At 32.9% G+C, this 15,779-nt stretch overlaps 1 long non-coding RNA gene across 1 annotated transcript in view; it reads right to left on the bottom strand.

Annotated features, from left to right (window-relative positions):
• LOC110348082 (uncharacterized) overlaps nt 1–13,587 on the bottom strand; it is a 43,158-nt gene extending 29,571 nt beyond the window's left edge. The window contains exons 1-2 of the long non-coding RNA XR_002393048.2: nt 13,503–13,587; nt 6,857–7,035 (exon numbers count right to left, since the gene is read on the bottom strand). This is a non-coding gene — a long non-coding RNA (uncharacterized LOC110348082). The remainder of the gene's footprint in view (nt 1–6,856; nt 7,036–13,502) is intronic.
• Nucleotides 13,588–15,779: the final 2,192 nt, after the last annotated feature.

Here is a 15,779-nt window from a genome sequence, read left to right as displayed (position 1 = left end):
CAGAGCAGTGGTAAGCAAATAATGATTGACATATCCAATGCCATTTACTAAATATTCACCTTAGACTTGTAACAAAAGACTACCAACAAAAAGCATGATATTATTTGCACGTTGTTTAATAGCTAGGCTCAAATTTTATTGTGGCTCTACTTAAATACTATTTTCTTTTTTAATAAAACAGAATCTACTTCTGGAAGAATTTGATTCCTCATATTTAAAAACCAATAATGTTTACTTGATGTTTGTTTTATTATACTTAAGTTCTGTCAGTAGGAGTAAATGAGTTAGTAAAAAAGGAAAGTCCATTGGAATATTGCTAATAATAATATTTAAATCTATTATCAATCAAACTGTTGATGAGGAGGTAGACTACAGATAAGAATTGCAGTGTGTTAAAATGTTGGGAAACTTCATAGAGCTTATTTTCAATTTTAACTTAGATAAATTTAAAAATCTAAATAAAGTATTTCTCTTTCTTCTCTGGCTATTCAAGTTATACCATCTTTTTCAGAAAAAGTGAAGAGCTGAACTACTCATGTTGATATGCAAGATTTAAGAGACATATACTGACTTTTGCATCTTATGTAAATGGTCCCATTATTCTCAGTGTATTTATTTGGCTGGCATTTGGGGTGCTTGCTTTGACTTTTTTTTGCTTTCTTGTTTGTATTCTATTTTACTTTAGATGCTGCCAGTAGTGAGGATTTATCTTTTTTGTACTTTCTATTTTGTAGAAATCCAGCAGCTGCAAGAACTTGAAGATAACACAAACTAAAAAAAGAAGGAAAGTGGTAAAAAGATCAAGCTCTGAGAGTAGTGGGATTCATCTAATGCTTTACAGAAACAAAAAGAATTCTGTTGAAAAGTTATGGATATAGAAGTTTAAAGTATATATCTATTTCTTCTTATTGTTCTTTTTAAGATAAATACTGAATTTATTGAAGATTTAAAACATCCCCAAATCCCAGCAATGCTGTAAATCCTAACAAAGAAGTAATTAAGCTTTTCTCAGAGAAATCTTTCATTTAGCATTTACAATAATTCACTTATCTTTTGGAATTCTATACTTATGTACTACCATCACATCGTTCTTCAAGTTTAATTATACTTCTCTATGGAAGACTATTCGTTTTAAGCAATCAGAACACAGATTATAGAAATACCTCAGTTTTTTTTAAAGTTTATTATAAGGCTAAATCAGCTGAACTGGATGCCAACCCTCCCCCCCCCATAGAAATGTTAAATACATTGACCACTGGTGTAATTCTTAGTAGCAATAAAAATCATTGTATAAATGACCCAAAATAATTATGTAATTTTTAAAAGAACATTGATTTTCAGAATATTTATTGAGCATCTAGGTCAAATAAAGTTTTCAGGTTTATAACAATATTTGGAAATTCCAAAGGGGTACTTGCTTCTGAAAGGACAGAAATCCTTTGAGGAAGATAATTATATAGAGACCTGGGGGAAATGTATATCAAGCTGGTTTTTAAAGAAATTAAATTTAACATAGACCGTAAAGGATGGAAAATATTTGGCAAAACAATATACCATTTCTGCTAGGGTTCATTGCTCAGGAAAGATGCAGAGATTGAATCCCACAGGCCGAAATGGGAAAGTTGTTCCAAGAACCATGAGAGATCTGACTGGGGCTTCTTTGCCTGGGGAAAATTACAATCATTACATATCTTTTCTCCAAAAATCATATAAAAATGACAGGAAAAAAAAGTTAAAATTGAAACCACAGAAACAGGGAGTCAAAATGTTGAAGACTTTCTGGAAATAGAAAATAGATGGGAAAATGGAGAAACCTGAAGATAGAAACCCACATCACTGTTTTACTTTCCTTTACAGATTCTTTTCCGGGTCTACTGGAACATGGTTCAAGTCATGTGTTTATTCTTCTGTCTCCTTGAAACTAAATGCAAATTCTGTAATTTGCAGAGATTCTTCACTGTTGGCTGTATTTATTGTGCACCAGAGAAGTTACAGATTTATTCTCCTGTTACACAGTTTTATATCTTGTTAGGGAAACAAGAGAGATGTCCATAGATTGCCCTTTTTAAGTGGAAGTTGCCACTTCTTTTGAAAACTTATATCCATAAGTTTTAGACTTTGGAGAATTACCAGTAACTGGTATTTGTGAACATATACACTCTTAATGTTTTTGCTACAAAAGATAATTTAAGGTATTTCTTTTATTTTTGAAAATTCACTTTTGACATTGACATTTTCACAAGTGGAAAATTGTCTTCATAGGATTGTTTTTTTAAGTAGAAACTTATTTTAAATGTACATATGAATAAACATTTTCATAATAATACCTTCACTCACAGTGAGCTTTCATAAATACAATATCCTGCTGAACCCTATAACTCTGGGAGTTGGTACTATCTTCTAATTCTGTGTTTAATATACCTGCTGGGCTACCACTCTGCTTTATTAATTATGTGAAGAGTGCTCACTATGACACACCGTATCAGTTGCTCAGTTCCATGGTGCGGAGGGAATACTACCAGGACCCAAGAAAAGGTTTTTGCACTAGGCCTTCTCTCTTGATAGTTCTTAGTAGTTGCCTGCTACAGAGCCCCAGCAACAGGAGAAAGCCACCAGCTCATTATCTTTTTAAAAAATCAATCAATAAATGACAAGACTCATGATTTACAAATCTTTGAAATAACTTGAGCCATAAGAAGCATAATCAAGCTGAACTTCTAGAGTATCAGACCAAAGGAAACAAGCAATTTTTAAAAAATGTTACTAGTGTAGTTCAGATCATATCATGTTGTGTGCACACCTTCTAAGTATAAACAACTTCGGGTCTGTGCCTTCTGATTCATTATTTGCTCGCTACTGTCATTCAGTACTCGAGTAGTTAGAAAGATAAATTTTACTCTCAGTTCTTCTATTCTTTTAGAAACTCAAACTTCTTAACACACTGATTTCTACTAAAAACATGGGTTCACCATGAGTCCCTTTTCCCTTGGAGATAAAAGTGAGTACTGTGGTTTATATTCAAGAACATGAACAAAGGAAAATTCTTTTCTTCTCCTGACTTACTAGGAGCAGTCCCTGCATGCGGCCCAGGGTGAAATGTTTCTTCTCTTTGTTGACCACACTTGCTGATGCTGGGTCCAAGAGCTTTTCTATACCCCAACAAAAGTCCTGCCTTGGGAGCACAGCCAGGAGAGAAATATTATCCATATGAGACTGTGATGAGTGGACAAAGATGGTTGTCCTCACTTTTCCTCAAAGTAAGTGTCAGGGAAAATTTTAAAAATAGTCTAAAGTCATTCAATGTGAAGTATTGTTTTTAAAAAAATAATCAATTTGAATGATTGTGAATTCTCACAAAGCCCAAGTGAAGATGGTTTTGCTTTTCCTCTGATCCTATAAAATGGAGAAGGGTAGTTTACCTAGCAAGTAGTGAAGACTGGATTAAAATCCAGTTTGTTAAATTCTGGGACTAACTCCTAAAGTGCTTGATAGTTTCATTTTTCATAGAAATTGAAGTTTTCCAAAACAACATTCACTCTCACTTTTTCCATGCCCTATTATCCTTTTCATGGCAAGCAAATATGCCACTTTTCCCCTAAGTCGGTTGGAGATGAAAAAACCATTGATTTGGCTTAAGTGACATTATTATATTTGTTACTAAAATTTTTTTCATATTCCAAATCTCCTGAGTTTTGTCAGAGTAGCCAAAGTACTTGAATTTGCAAATTAGTTCTTGAAAGTGACTTGTAACTTAGACAAATGATGGCTTTCATTGTGAATCCTTTCATTTTCATTGGTTTTATTCCTGGTAAACTCCCTTTCACATTGTGGAAGGGACTGTCCCAAATCTCCACCAGTGTCTTCTCCATCATTCCTCTCCCCCTCAGCTTCAGCAAATGCTGCTGCCTCTTGGTTCATGGGCAATGACAGACCATCAAGTATGAACACCTTCAGGTTTTCCTCTTCACTTAATTTCCACTAATTACACCCAGTCTCAAAGTTTTAACACCTATTTTGGAAGAAGGGATGCTCTTTCTCCCCTGCAGGCTACATTGCTCTAAATTTAGCTGTTTTTTTAATCTCCTTTGAAATGTTTATCTTAACTACCTATTTTCAATATACCTCTTCCCAGAGGTTTTTTATGTCTCATAATGCACACATGCTTAAGTCTTTATATTAAAAAAATCTTCTTCCTCTAAAAAAAAACTTGCCTATTAGCACTAAGTTTCTTGAAAGTATTACATAATTTATAGTCTCCAAGTCCTTAGGGCAATTCATTCTTTAAATGATTAAATTTGACTTCTGTCTCCATCTCACTAAAAATAATTATTTTCAGCTCACAATGACTTCATGATTATCACTTGTATAATAAATTTTCAGTTTCCATAAGTCTCTTTCTTTGCTTTTTTTTTTCTCCTTTGGAGCCAATGTCATCTCTTTAGAAACAAATTGACTAGAATTTTAAAATATTATTGTATATTTTTAAATATGAATGCATATATTAATATAGATAATGATATACCCTAAGCTATAAATACTGGTTTATCTTATGAAATTTTTGTAATATGCAGCAGATCTATTCACATTTTTCTTTACAAGAACAAAGAAAAGTTATTAAAACTTAGTTTACCAAACAAAGTACATATTGTAAAAGTATAGCATTTACCCAAAATACTGTTGTAGCCTCTAGCTATCTGTTGGCCTTTGAGCTTTACTTATTATACTAAGGCCTTCTCTTTTTCTCCAAACTTGCTTAATACTACTGCCTGGTAGTTTTCTTACTTCCCTTTTTCCTTTGCAAAAGCTTTTCTTCCAGTTCTGGCCCCTACTAACTCTCTCTAAATGACCTAAGTCAAACTTAAGCTTCAACTGTTATCTATTCAGTGACTCAAAAACATTAACTTTTTAACACCGAAGTGGACATGTCCACCCAATAGTCCTACAGGTGCTTCATTCCTCCTCTTCAGACTTGAACTAGACCCCCACTGATATCACATCTACTACTCCTCTAGTGCTCCCTGGTTCAGAGTGACATCACCACCCACCCACCTACTTCACCAAGACAGAAATCTGAAGCTTGAAATTAAAACAACACTGCGACTCCATCTCACTCCAGAAAGAATGGCAATCATCAAGAAATCAACTAAAAACAAATGCTGATGGGACTGTGGGGGAAAAGGAACACTTCTCCACTGGAGGTGGGAGTGTAGACTGGTGCAACAACTGTGGAAATCAGTATGGACATTCATCAAAAAATTAAAACTAGAGATTCCATTTGATCTAGCTATTCCTCTTCTTGGTAGCTTTCTAAAAGAATTAAAGGCATCATAGCACAGCAATATATAAATACACATGTTTATAGCAGCACAATTTGTAATAGCTAAATCTTGGAAACAGCCCATATGCCCATCAATGGATAAATGGATAAAGAAGATGGAGTTTTTATATATAATGGACTACTACTCTGCCACAAAGAAGGATAAACTTGAAAGAATTTTAAATGGATGCACCTTGAGAATATAATTTTAAGTGAAATATATCAGACACACATGTTTAAATATCACATTGTTTCTCTTGTGTGAGATACATAAAGGGTAAATAAGGACCAAACTGGAGGATCAATATTGGAAAGTAGGGAGAAAATTTTCAAATGGGAAGGGGAGTAAGGGAAGGGGAAGAGGAAGGGAAGGAAGGAAACAGGAATAAAATATTTTATTAGAATAGAAGGAAAACAATAGACACTAAGTTTTGTAAATGGGGAGAGAAAAAAGAATTGAAGGGAAAGGAGGAGATTTGTAGAAAAAAAAGAATCAAGATATATTATGTACAGATACTAATTCCCTATGATGACTGTGATCATTCTGTATATCAAAAGTGTACCAATAAAATAATTTTTAAAAGAAACCTAAGGCTTTAATTCTCTGCATCTTACCTTCAGCAATTTTTCCCCGTTAAAATCATGCTCATCATTTAAATACTGTTTTCCCAAATCTATCTTCTCTCCTCTATTACCTCCATTCCTTGCCATCAGCTTTTATATTGACTCTTATAATAGTATTCTTTGCAGCTGTATTTCCCTCCAATATATGTTCGAGTAATTTTCCTGAATTCTATCAGACAAGATAAATCTGGGGCTATCAGTGTAGCTCAGTGGTAGAGTGCTTATCTATTATGTGCAAGGTCTTGGGTTCCATCCCCAGCACTCAAAACAAAACAATAAATCCAATCGTGTCAATCTTATATAATAAACTTGCAATAATCCTTCCATTTGCATGGACTAAATCCTAACTCTTTAGCATAGAAAACAAACCTTTTGGGGGCCTCGAAACATCTTAATTTTTGCAGTTTCTTAGCATGCTTCGCTTCCCACAATTCCATGCCTACCAAGCTCCAAACTAATCTTTCCTGAGCACATTTTGCTTCTCTGAAAACATTTTGCTTCCATTCTTTGTACATACTCTTATTCTCTCTGCTCAGAAAACTCCTCATCCTTCAAGACAGGTTATGCCACTTTTTCCAAAACTGGCATTTCCCCCTACTCAGAGTGAGCAGTTATCATCATGCTCCTTTGCATACATTGGCTCAGCATTTTTATGAAATTTTATTGTATTTATTGTACATTTCAAGATGCCAAGAAGACAGTAAATTTATTTGAGAAAACATCTCTTTACTCCTCTTTTTATCTTCTGGATCCACTGCAGTTTATCTGAATATATATCGAAATGTATGGACAATGTAAATAATTGTTGAATGAATGTGTTCTCCAATCATTTAAAATCATACTACTATGGGAGTCTCCAATAAGTGATTTTGATTAAATGCCTCCTGTATGTCAAGAAATATAGTGAGCACTTACAGTTCATTTTCCGTTTATTTTGCTGACTTCCTTATTCTGATCACAAGTTATTCTATTTTCCAATAAATCTTTCATGTGTAGGATATATTTCCAAATATCGAACTCCATTGCAGCCATTTTGCAACAAACATTCATACAGCATAAACCTTTTTAGAACTGCATCAGGAGTCATCATTCTTCTAGAAGAAATAATATTTGATTAGAAATTTTGTAGGAAAATAGAGGTACCTTGAGGCAGTAATGTTAAGTGAAATAAATCAGACACAAGATTAAATATAGCATGCTTTCTCTCATATGAAAAACCTACAATAGAAATAAAGAGCAAAATAAAAGATAGATAAGAAAAGGAGAGAGGGCAATCTTTTTACAAAAAAAGAAAGGAACCAAGAGGAGGGGGGGATGTAAAAAGTAATTTAGATGTGTTATGTACATGTACCAACTTTCCACAAGGAATGCAATCATTACCACTCCAAACATGTGCTAATACAAAATAAAAATTGAAAAAAAGAAATAAAACTCAGTACAAGTAAAATTAAATAATTTTATGACCGTTTCCTCTCATGAAATTATAAAAACTTCAACATTTTCATTTTCTCACTCTTTTTAAAAGAATTATTTGACCTGGATTCTTGTTAATCCTTTTGATTTTAAATCCCACCAATAGATTGTCCCTATGTAACTTTCCTTACCATTTTCTTTGATTTTTTTTTTGCTCATAGCTATTGAAAAGGATTAATTTATTTACTAAAGGGCACCTTTAACATCAGTCTTGTTAAATTTTCTTCCTAAATATGATTTTTCCCAACTATTTTTTATTGTGGTAAAAGACACAACATAAAATTTAACATACTAACTCTTCAAACAGCCCAGTGATATAAACTATGTTTATATTGTTGTGCAACCATTATCACTGTCTCCAAAATACTTTCATCTTGCAAAACTGAAACTCTGCACTCATACAGTAACCATGCTCCCCTCTCCCAGCCTCCGGAAAACACATCTCATCTTTCCGCCGCCATGATTTTGACCAGTGTATGTACACCATGTGAGTGAAATCATCCAATACTTATCTGACTCTAAATTCTTTCACTTAGCATAACATCCTCCAGTTTTTAAACTATGTTGTTCTAAATGGCCAATTTCTTCTCTTTTTATGATTGAATAATTTTCCATACTATGTATAAAATGTGTAAACACATTTTGTTTATCCATTCATCTTTTGATAGATAATTCTTTCTACTGTGAAAAATGCTGCAATGGACATGGGTGTACAAATATCTCTTTGAGACCTTCATTTCACTTTTTTTGGATACTTAATCACAAGTGGAGTTGCTGAATCATATGATAATGCTATTTTCAATTGTTTGAGGAACCACCATGCTGTTTTCCACAGGAACTGTATCATTTTATATTTCTACTAAGAGTGCAAGAGGGTTCAAATTTCTCCACATTCTCACCAATATGTCCTATTTCCTATTTTTTGATAGTAGCTATTCTAATGGGTGTCAGGTGGTATCCCACTGCAATATTGATTTGTTTTCCCTTAATGGTTAGTTGTGTTGAGCACAGTTTCATTCATATATATATTTACATTATATATTAAATATGATAATTGTGTATAATATTTAATATGTGATACATTAATATTATATTTTAATATTATATCGTATGATATAGTAATATATTATAATACAATAATATTATACCAATATAATATATAATACTTAATATATTTATTCAGTTATATTATTTATGTTTCATATATTTGTATTATTTACATATTTGTAATATATTTATACATTAATGTGTTCGTATTAATATTTTATTATATTGTGATATATAGATATATAGATATATATAATATATATTTGTTTTGGGGTACAGGGTCTCGCTATTGCACTCACTATGTAGCCCAGGCTGGCGTTGACTTCGCAGTGATCCGCTTGCCTCTGCCTCCAGAGTGCTAGGATTACAGGTGCACCTGCACACCCAGCCACTTCCATATTTTTATTCGTGTATTTGTATGCCTTCTTTGGAAATGCATCTACTCAAGCTCTTTGACTATATTTGAATAGAGCTTTGTTTTGTTTTCTATTGTTGAGCTTAAGGGGTTCTCTATATACTATGAATATAAGTACCTTGTAGAATTTGAAAATATTTTCTCCCACTCTGTGGTTTGCTTTTTTACTATCTTGAGTTGACAGTATCCTTTAATGCACTTTTCAAAAAATTCAAATTTGTTTTTTATTCTTTTTTTACTGTGCTTTTTGCATCATCTCTAAGAAATTATTGCCAAATCCAATGTTACAAAGTTTTTGTCCAATGTTTTCTTCTCAGAGTTTTATAGTTTTAGGTCTCATATGTAGGCTTTTGATCCATTTCAAATTAATTTTTGTGTATGACATTATGGAAAGGTCCAGTTTCAGTCTTTTGCTTGTAGAGATCCAGCTTTTCCAGTGCTTTTTTCTGCAAAGACTATACTGTGCCCATTGAATGGTCTTGACCTCTTGTCAAAATTCATCTGACCATACATATACTTGTGGATTTATTTCTGAGCTGCTGTTTTATTTGATTAGTATAGCTCTGTCTTTATCCCAATACCACACTGTTTTCATTTTTGTAGGCTTGTACTAATTTTGAGATCAAGAAGAAAGAGACCTCCAATTTTTTTTTACTTTTTAAAGTTTTTAGGAGAGTTTTCAAGGCCCTTGAGAGCCCATATGAATTTTAAGATGAAGTTTTCTATTTCTGTCAAAAATTTCAATGGGGTTTTGAAAGGGATTGCATTAAATCTATATATCACTTTGAAAATTATTGAAATGTTAAGCCTTCCAATCCACAAAAAGAGGATTCTTTCTATTTAAAAATGTCTTTTTTAGTAAAATTTTGTAGTTTTCATCATACAAGCAATTTATCAGATGAATTATTTTTTTCTTTTTAATGCAATTCTTAGTAAAATTATTTTCTTACTATCCTTTCTGAGTTGTTCATTGAATATAAAAATGCAGCTGATACTTTTGTTGACTTTGTGAAGTGCTACTTTGCTGAATTTATTAGTTGTAACAATATTTTTGTAGAATCTTGAGTTTTCTACATATAAGATAATATAATCTATGAACAAGGAATAAAACAAGAGAGATAGACAATAGAAATAAGTTCAAGATGTCTAATGTACTAAAGTTAATAGTAATGTATTAAACACTTGAAAATTGCTAAGCAAGCAGCTTTTGAGTGTTCTTTAAAAAATAATAGGTATGTGAGGTGACACGTAAATTAGTTTAATTTAGCCTTTTCACAACGTTTACATATATCAAAACATCATGTTTTACACCATAAATATATACATTTTTCTATGTCAATTTAAAAGAAAGAAACCAAGAAGAAAAAAATCCTTTCATTTCAGAAATTAATCCCATGTGTTCATGATTGAGATTAAATCATAATCTTTTTAATATGCTGAGAAATTCAATTTGCTATATTTATTTTGTTAAGAATTTTTGCATCATTCATAATGAATATTGGTGGGTAGTTTTTTTGGTAGAGTTTCTGTCTGGGTTCAGTATCAGGATTAATGCTGGCCCATAGAGTGGGTTAGGAAGTGCTCCCTCCTCTTCACTTTTTCTGGGAAAGTTTGGGAAATATTGATGCTAGTTCTTTAAATGTTTCATAGAATTCACCAGTGAAGTCATCAGGACAAGTGCTTTTCTTTTTTAAGAGATTTTTTATTAGTGATTCAATCTCCTTGCTAGTTATAGGTATATTAATATTTCCTATTTCTTCATGATTTCAATTTGGTAGGTTTTGTTTTTCAAGGAATTTGCCAATTTTATGTAGGTTATCTAGTTTCTTGGTAATTATTTGTTGATAGTATGTTTGTATAATCTTTTTATTTCTATAGAATAGATAATAATATTCTTGATTTTCTTCAACTTTTAGTAATTAGAATCATTTCCCTTTTTTCTTAGTTATTCTAACTAAAGGTTTTTCAATTTGTTTGGTCTTCTTGAAGAATTAGTTTTTCATTTTGCTGACTTTATCTTTTTTTATTTCCTATTTCATTTATCTCTGCTATGATCTATTATTTCCTTCGACTTCAAGTTTAGATTTAGTGTATTCTTTTATTAACTCCTCAAATTGTAAATGACTTCTTGCTATATTGGACCTTTTATTAACATATCTTTCTCTTGCTTTTTTTTAGTGTTAATTTTGTCTGATGTAGGTATAATCATGTCCCTCTTTTGGTCACTGATTGCATAGAGTATGTTCTTCCATTGTTTCACTTTCAACATAGTTGTGTCTCGGATATAACAGGACTCTTGTAAACAGACTGTAGTTGGATCATGATTTCGATCGTTATTCTTGTTTTAATTCATTTTGTTAGCCTTGGTCTTGTGACTGGGTAGTTCATTTACATGAACAACCAATAAGCACTGATTCTGTCATCCTGTTACTGTTTTCTATATATTTTATAACTTCCGTCCCTCGTTTTCTGCACTATCTTCTTTTGTATGTAGTTTAATTTCTGTAGTGAAGTTTTAATTATGCTTTCACTTTCTTTTGTTCATATTTTTAGCTAGTTCCTTTTGAACTAGCATGGGAATTACATTTAACAACCTAAGGTTATAACACTTTAATTTGAGTTTGTACCACCCTAACTTCAATAACTTACAAACCTTGCTCCTTTATAACTCTGTCTTCACTCCTTTCAATTGTTAATGACACAGAATTACATCATTATACATTGTGTGTCCTAAACCACAAAATAATAATTTTTAATGTATCAGTCTCCTAAATTATGTACAACAAAATGTGGAGATACAAAGTAAAGTTAAAATAATACTAGCCTTTATTGTTTCCTAGGCATTCACCTTTACTATAATCTTTATTTCTTCATATGGCCTCAAGTTGCCATCTAGCATGCTTCCATTTAAGCCTGAAATTCTTTCTTTAGTATTTCTTTCACAGCAGATCTAGCGGTAATGACTCCCTCAGCTTTTGTTTACCTGGAATGTCTTCATCACCCCCCAACTTTTGAAAGACACTTTTGTGAGGTATAGAGTTCCTGTTTCACATTTCTTTTTCATTTAGCACTTTAAATACATCAGTCTTCTGGCCTCCAATTAGAGCCTTCTGGCCTCTACCATTTCTCATCAGAAACCTAGTGGTACCAGTGAGGATCCTTTGTATATTCTAAGTTGCATCTCTCTGGCTACTTTAAAGAGTGTCTCTTTGTTTTTGGCTTTTGATAGTTTGGTTGTAATTAATCTAGGTATAGGTCTCTAAATGCATCCTGGGTGCAATTCACTAAGCTTCTTATTTTTGTATTCCTCTTTCACCAAATACAGGGAAATTTCAACCATTATTTTTCCAGATATTCTCTCTGTGCCTTGCTTTCTTTTCTCCATCTGGAATCTTCATAATGTATGTTAGTTCTACAGGTTCCGATGCTGTTCTATGGGTTCTGAGGCTCTTTCCATCTTTTTTAATTTTTTATTCTTCAGACATAATTTCAAGCTCTCATCTTCAAGTGTTCAGATTATTTCTTCTGACAATTATTTCTGTTCAAATCTTTGGAATCACTATCATGAATTTTTCATTCCACTTTTCAGATTTAAACTTTTTGTTTAGTTTCTTTTTAGGTTTTCTAGATTTCCATAGCAATGTCTATTTTGCTCATTCATAGATTTCCCTGAATTACCTTATGTCTTCCTTAAGTTCTTTGGGCATGTTTTATATAATTATTTTTAAATCTTTGTCTAATACAGGTACCATCAGTTCTTTATTGTCTTAATTTTTTTCCTTTGAGCAGAACTTAATTTTATGTTCTTTTGTATGCCTTGTGATTTTTGTTGTTCTTGTTATTGTTGCTGAAAACTCAGTATTTGATTCAAATAATGTGGTAATTCTTGAAATCAAATTCTTTCCCTTCCTCATGGTTTACTGGGTATTATTGTTTTGATCTAATTTGTGCAAGTGGTCTCTATGCTGAAGATCAGTCTTATGTGTAAATGTATGGTCTTTTCAGTTTTTTCTGAACATTTCCTGTTCTTGGGTATAATAGTTTTTTCTTTTTCATTATTATTAATGTTTGTTTGTGATACATAATAATTACATTAACTTGAGGAATTGGTACAAATTCATATTGTGATTTTCTAGTCACTCCCTTACATGTGGCTGCTTTTGATTACTCTATTCTTTGATTTTTATCTCTCAAGAGATGACAAAATAAAAACCAATGAGGAGAATATTAATAGACCTTTAGTTTCCTAAAAATGACTTTATTTAAGAGAGTAAAGGGCTCCCAACAATGGAGGAAAGTGCTGCCCACCTCTACATTTATATTTCCATGATCACAAGCAGCAAATGACAAAGCACAGATATCCACTCTTTAGAGGAGAGCTTTCTTATTGTCCACCCTGGCTCCTGAGAGTCATGTGTAAGCTGTTTCAGGAACACATGCAGCGCTGTCTATCTCAGGGCTCTGGAAGTGGTAAATGGGTAGTTGCTGCCAGCGGGCAGAGCTGACATTGATTAAAATTGTCCATAATTTAACACCCAAACCCTCTCCTGGATACTGAAATTTTTCAATAGGGTCTAGATTTTTAAAACGGTTACATTACACAGATTCTATCAGTGGAATAATTACCTGCATTGAAAGATAGATTTCTGATTCTTCCTAGAATCCTTCCTTGCCAAGATAAGCTGATTTGAAGACCTTCAATAGGTTCCTATAATTGCAATGAATGCAAAGACTCAGTGGTATAACAGAGTAATTTTCATGAAGTACTATCTAAATTGGACCTGAAATATTAGTCAGGACGATTATCCTACCATTTCTGCAATATATTTATATAATTCAGTCTTTTTTCAATAACATTAAAATATATTCTAATATATGTTAAAGATTTGATATTGAAGATTGCTTTAAAACAAACCTTCATTTCCACAGACATCTCTAGGCATCTGTGGGAGAGAAACTGGGTAGCCAGGAGGAGTCCTGAGCCTTTTATGTTCCTTAGAATTAGTCTGAGTGTGCATATGGCCCATTTAAGGAATAAATAACTAAAATAAAATAAAACTAGTAGAAAAATAAAAAACCTTCATTTTTCTACATTCTTTTTCATAAGTCATTCTAACTGATGATTTCCCATCTCCAACAAAATAGGCATAAGTTTTCCTTATAACTTTCATAAATGCCAATTCACAGCATTTACTTTCCTTTTCTGGCAATATTGTCTGTACTATCCAAAGTATTTGCTATCATGGTCCCAACTTAGATTTTGGGAAAAAAACAAAAACCAAATGCTGAGTCATGTCTGAAAAACAAATGATATGTCCACAAAACTTTTTAAAAGAACCAAAATCTATTAGGTAAGAATGAAATCAACACACAAAAGTTCAATAAAATATAAGTACCATATGTGGTTTCTGTGATGAGAATGTGTGTGTGTTTTCATGTGACATATGAAATAGAGGTCCTGCTCTGCAGAATTTTGTCCCTTTCTTTGTGAACCTTGGTGAGGCAAAGATAGGGGATTCTCTCTTCCCCTGGAAAATCCCTGTTTCTTCTCTCCAAGAACTGAAGGGGCTTATTCTGTATCTTGAGTCTACTGGGAAATTTCAACTAACTCCTGTGGGGAAAGGAATGGGAATAATAATTCCTCAACAATCACCCTGGTCAATCACAGTTTTCTTGTGACTGTCTTTAGGATTCCCATAAGTCCCACTAAAGGATAAGTGGTCAAAATAAAATCACCACATTTAATCATACTTACTACACTGACTTCCACTCACTAACAATTATTCATTTGCCATTGCCCTGAAAACTGGGCCCAGCCAGCATGTGCTAGAAGTTAAGAAACAGCAGGAGTTATTTAATGGTCACCTTGTCTTACTAGCATGATGGATCAATTCTGTACCAAGATAAGGATACCTAGGAAGTCAGATACCTGGAAACTTAAGACTTATGCTACTACTAATATTATTTGAAATAGAATTTCCATATAAAGTGCTTTATGGAACCCCATTTCTGTTACTTCTAACACATTACTCCCTAACTCTCTATATGCTTAGTCACCTTAGATGACGCTCTCTTGACCTCATATCTCATCTTTCTCCTTCTCCTTTCCCTCCAAACATTTCCACTTCTGCACTTATTCCACGGATCTGTGTAATCACACATTCTGAAAAACAGAGAAGCAAAGCAAAGTTTCCTACATCCTTAAGTCCTTGAACTATCCAAGGACACCTTCTGCATATCCTTTTAAAAAACAGAAACCTTTGCTTACATTGCCTTCTTTAGTAGAAGCTGTGTGTTCTTCATCTTAGTCCCTGAGGTAGGACTATCATCCTTTAGGCTCTTTACTGCTACTTCCGGCTCATTGTATGTGTACTTTTTCATTTAATAAGCACCCCATCCTTTTAAGCTCATCCTATCTGGACTTATAGTTCTTTAACTCAGACCTGCTATTCTTATCTTGTAACCTTCAGACAAGTCCCCAACTTTTAATGAGAACATTATTATCTGACCAGCAGCCTTTATCTTCTGATATACAACATTTTTTTATATTATACCAAAGCTATTCAACTGTCTTGTCCTATCTTAAAGATCTTTGATTCCATTGACCTTCCACACTGTGCACATAAAGTTATACAATGAATCTAGTCAATTCCTAGAATCAATTCGTCTGCAGATTCTTAAACTCTGATATAAGCCAGTACTCTAACTTCTTTGTCCCACTAAAAACAGAAGACAAAGAAAAAAAATAAACAAAATTCCCTTCACCCATCTAGCTCCATTTCCTTTTCTTTTGTTTCATAGCTATATTCATTAAGAGAATCACCTGCCCTCACTATCTATAGTTCCTCTTTCTTCAGCCTGTTATAGTACAGCTTCTGCTCCAAATACTCAGACTATCCTCAT

Source organism: Heterocephalus glaber, unplaced genomic scaffold (assembly GCF_053883595.1).
Source record: "Heterocephalus glaber isolate CG9 unplaced genomic scaffold, H.glaber_assembly_v1.0 deba00000676, whole genome shotgun sequence".
In the NCBI taxonomy this organism is placed as follows: domain Eukaryota; kingdom Metazoa; phylum Chordata; class Mammalia; order Rodentia; family Bathyergidae; genus Heterocephalus; species Heterocephalus glaber.
The sequence above is the reverse complement of the archived record's forward strand: the minus strand, read 5'-3'. Positions and strand labels throughout refer to the sequence as shown.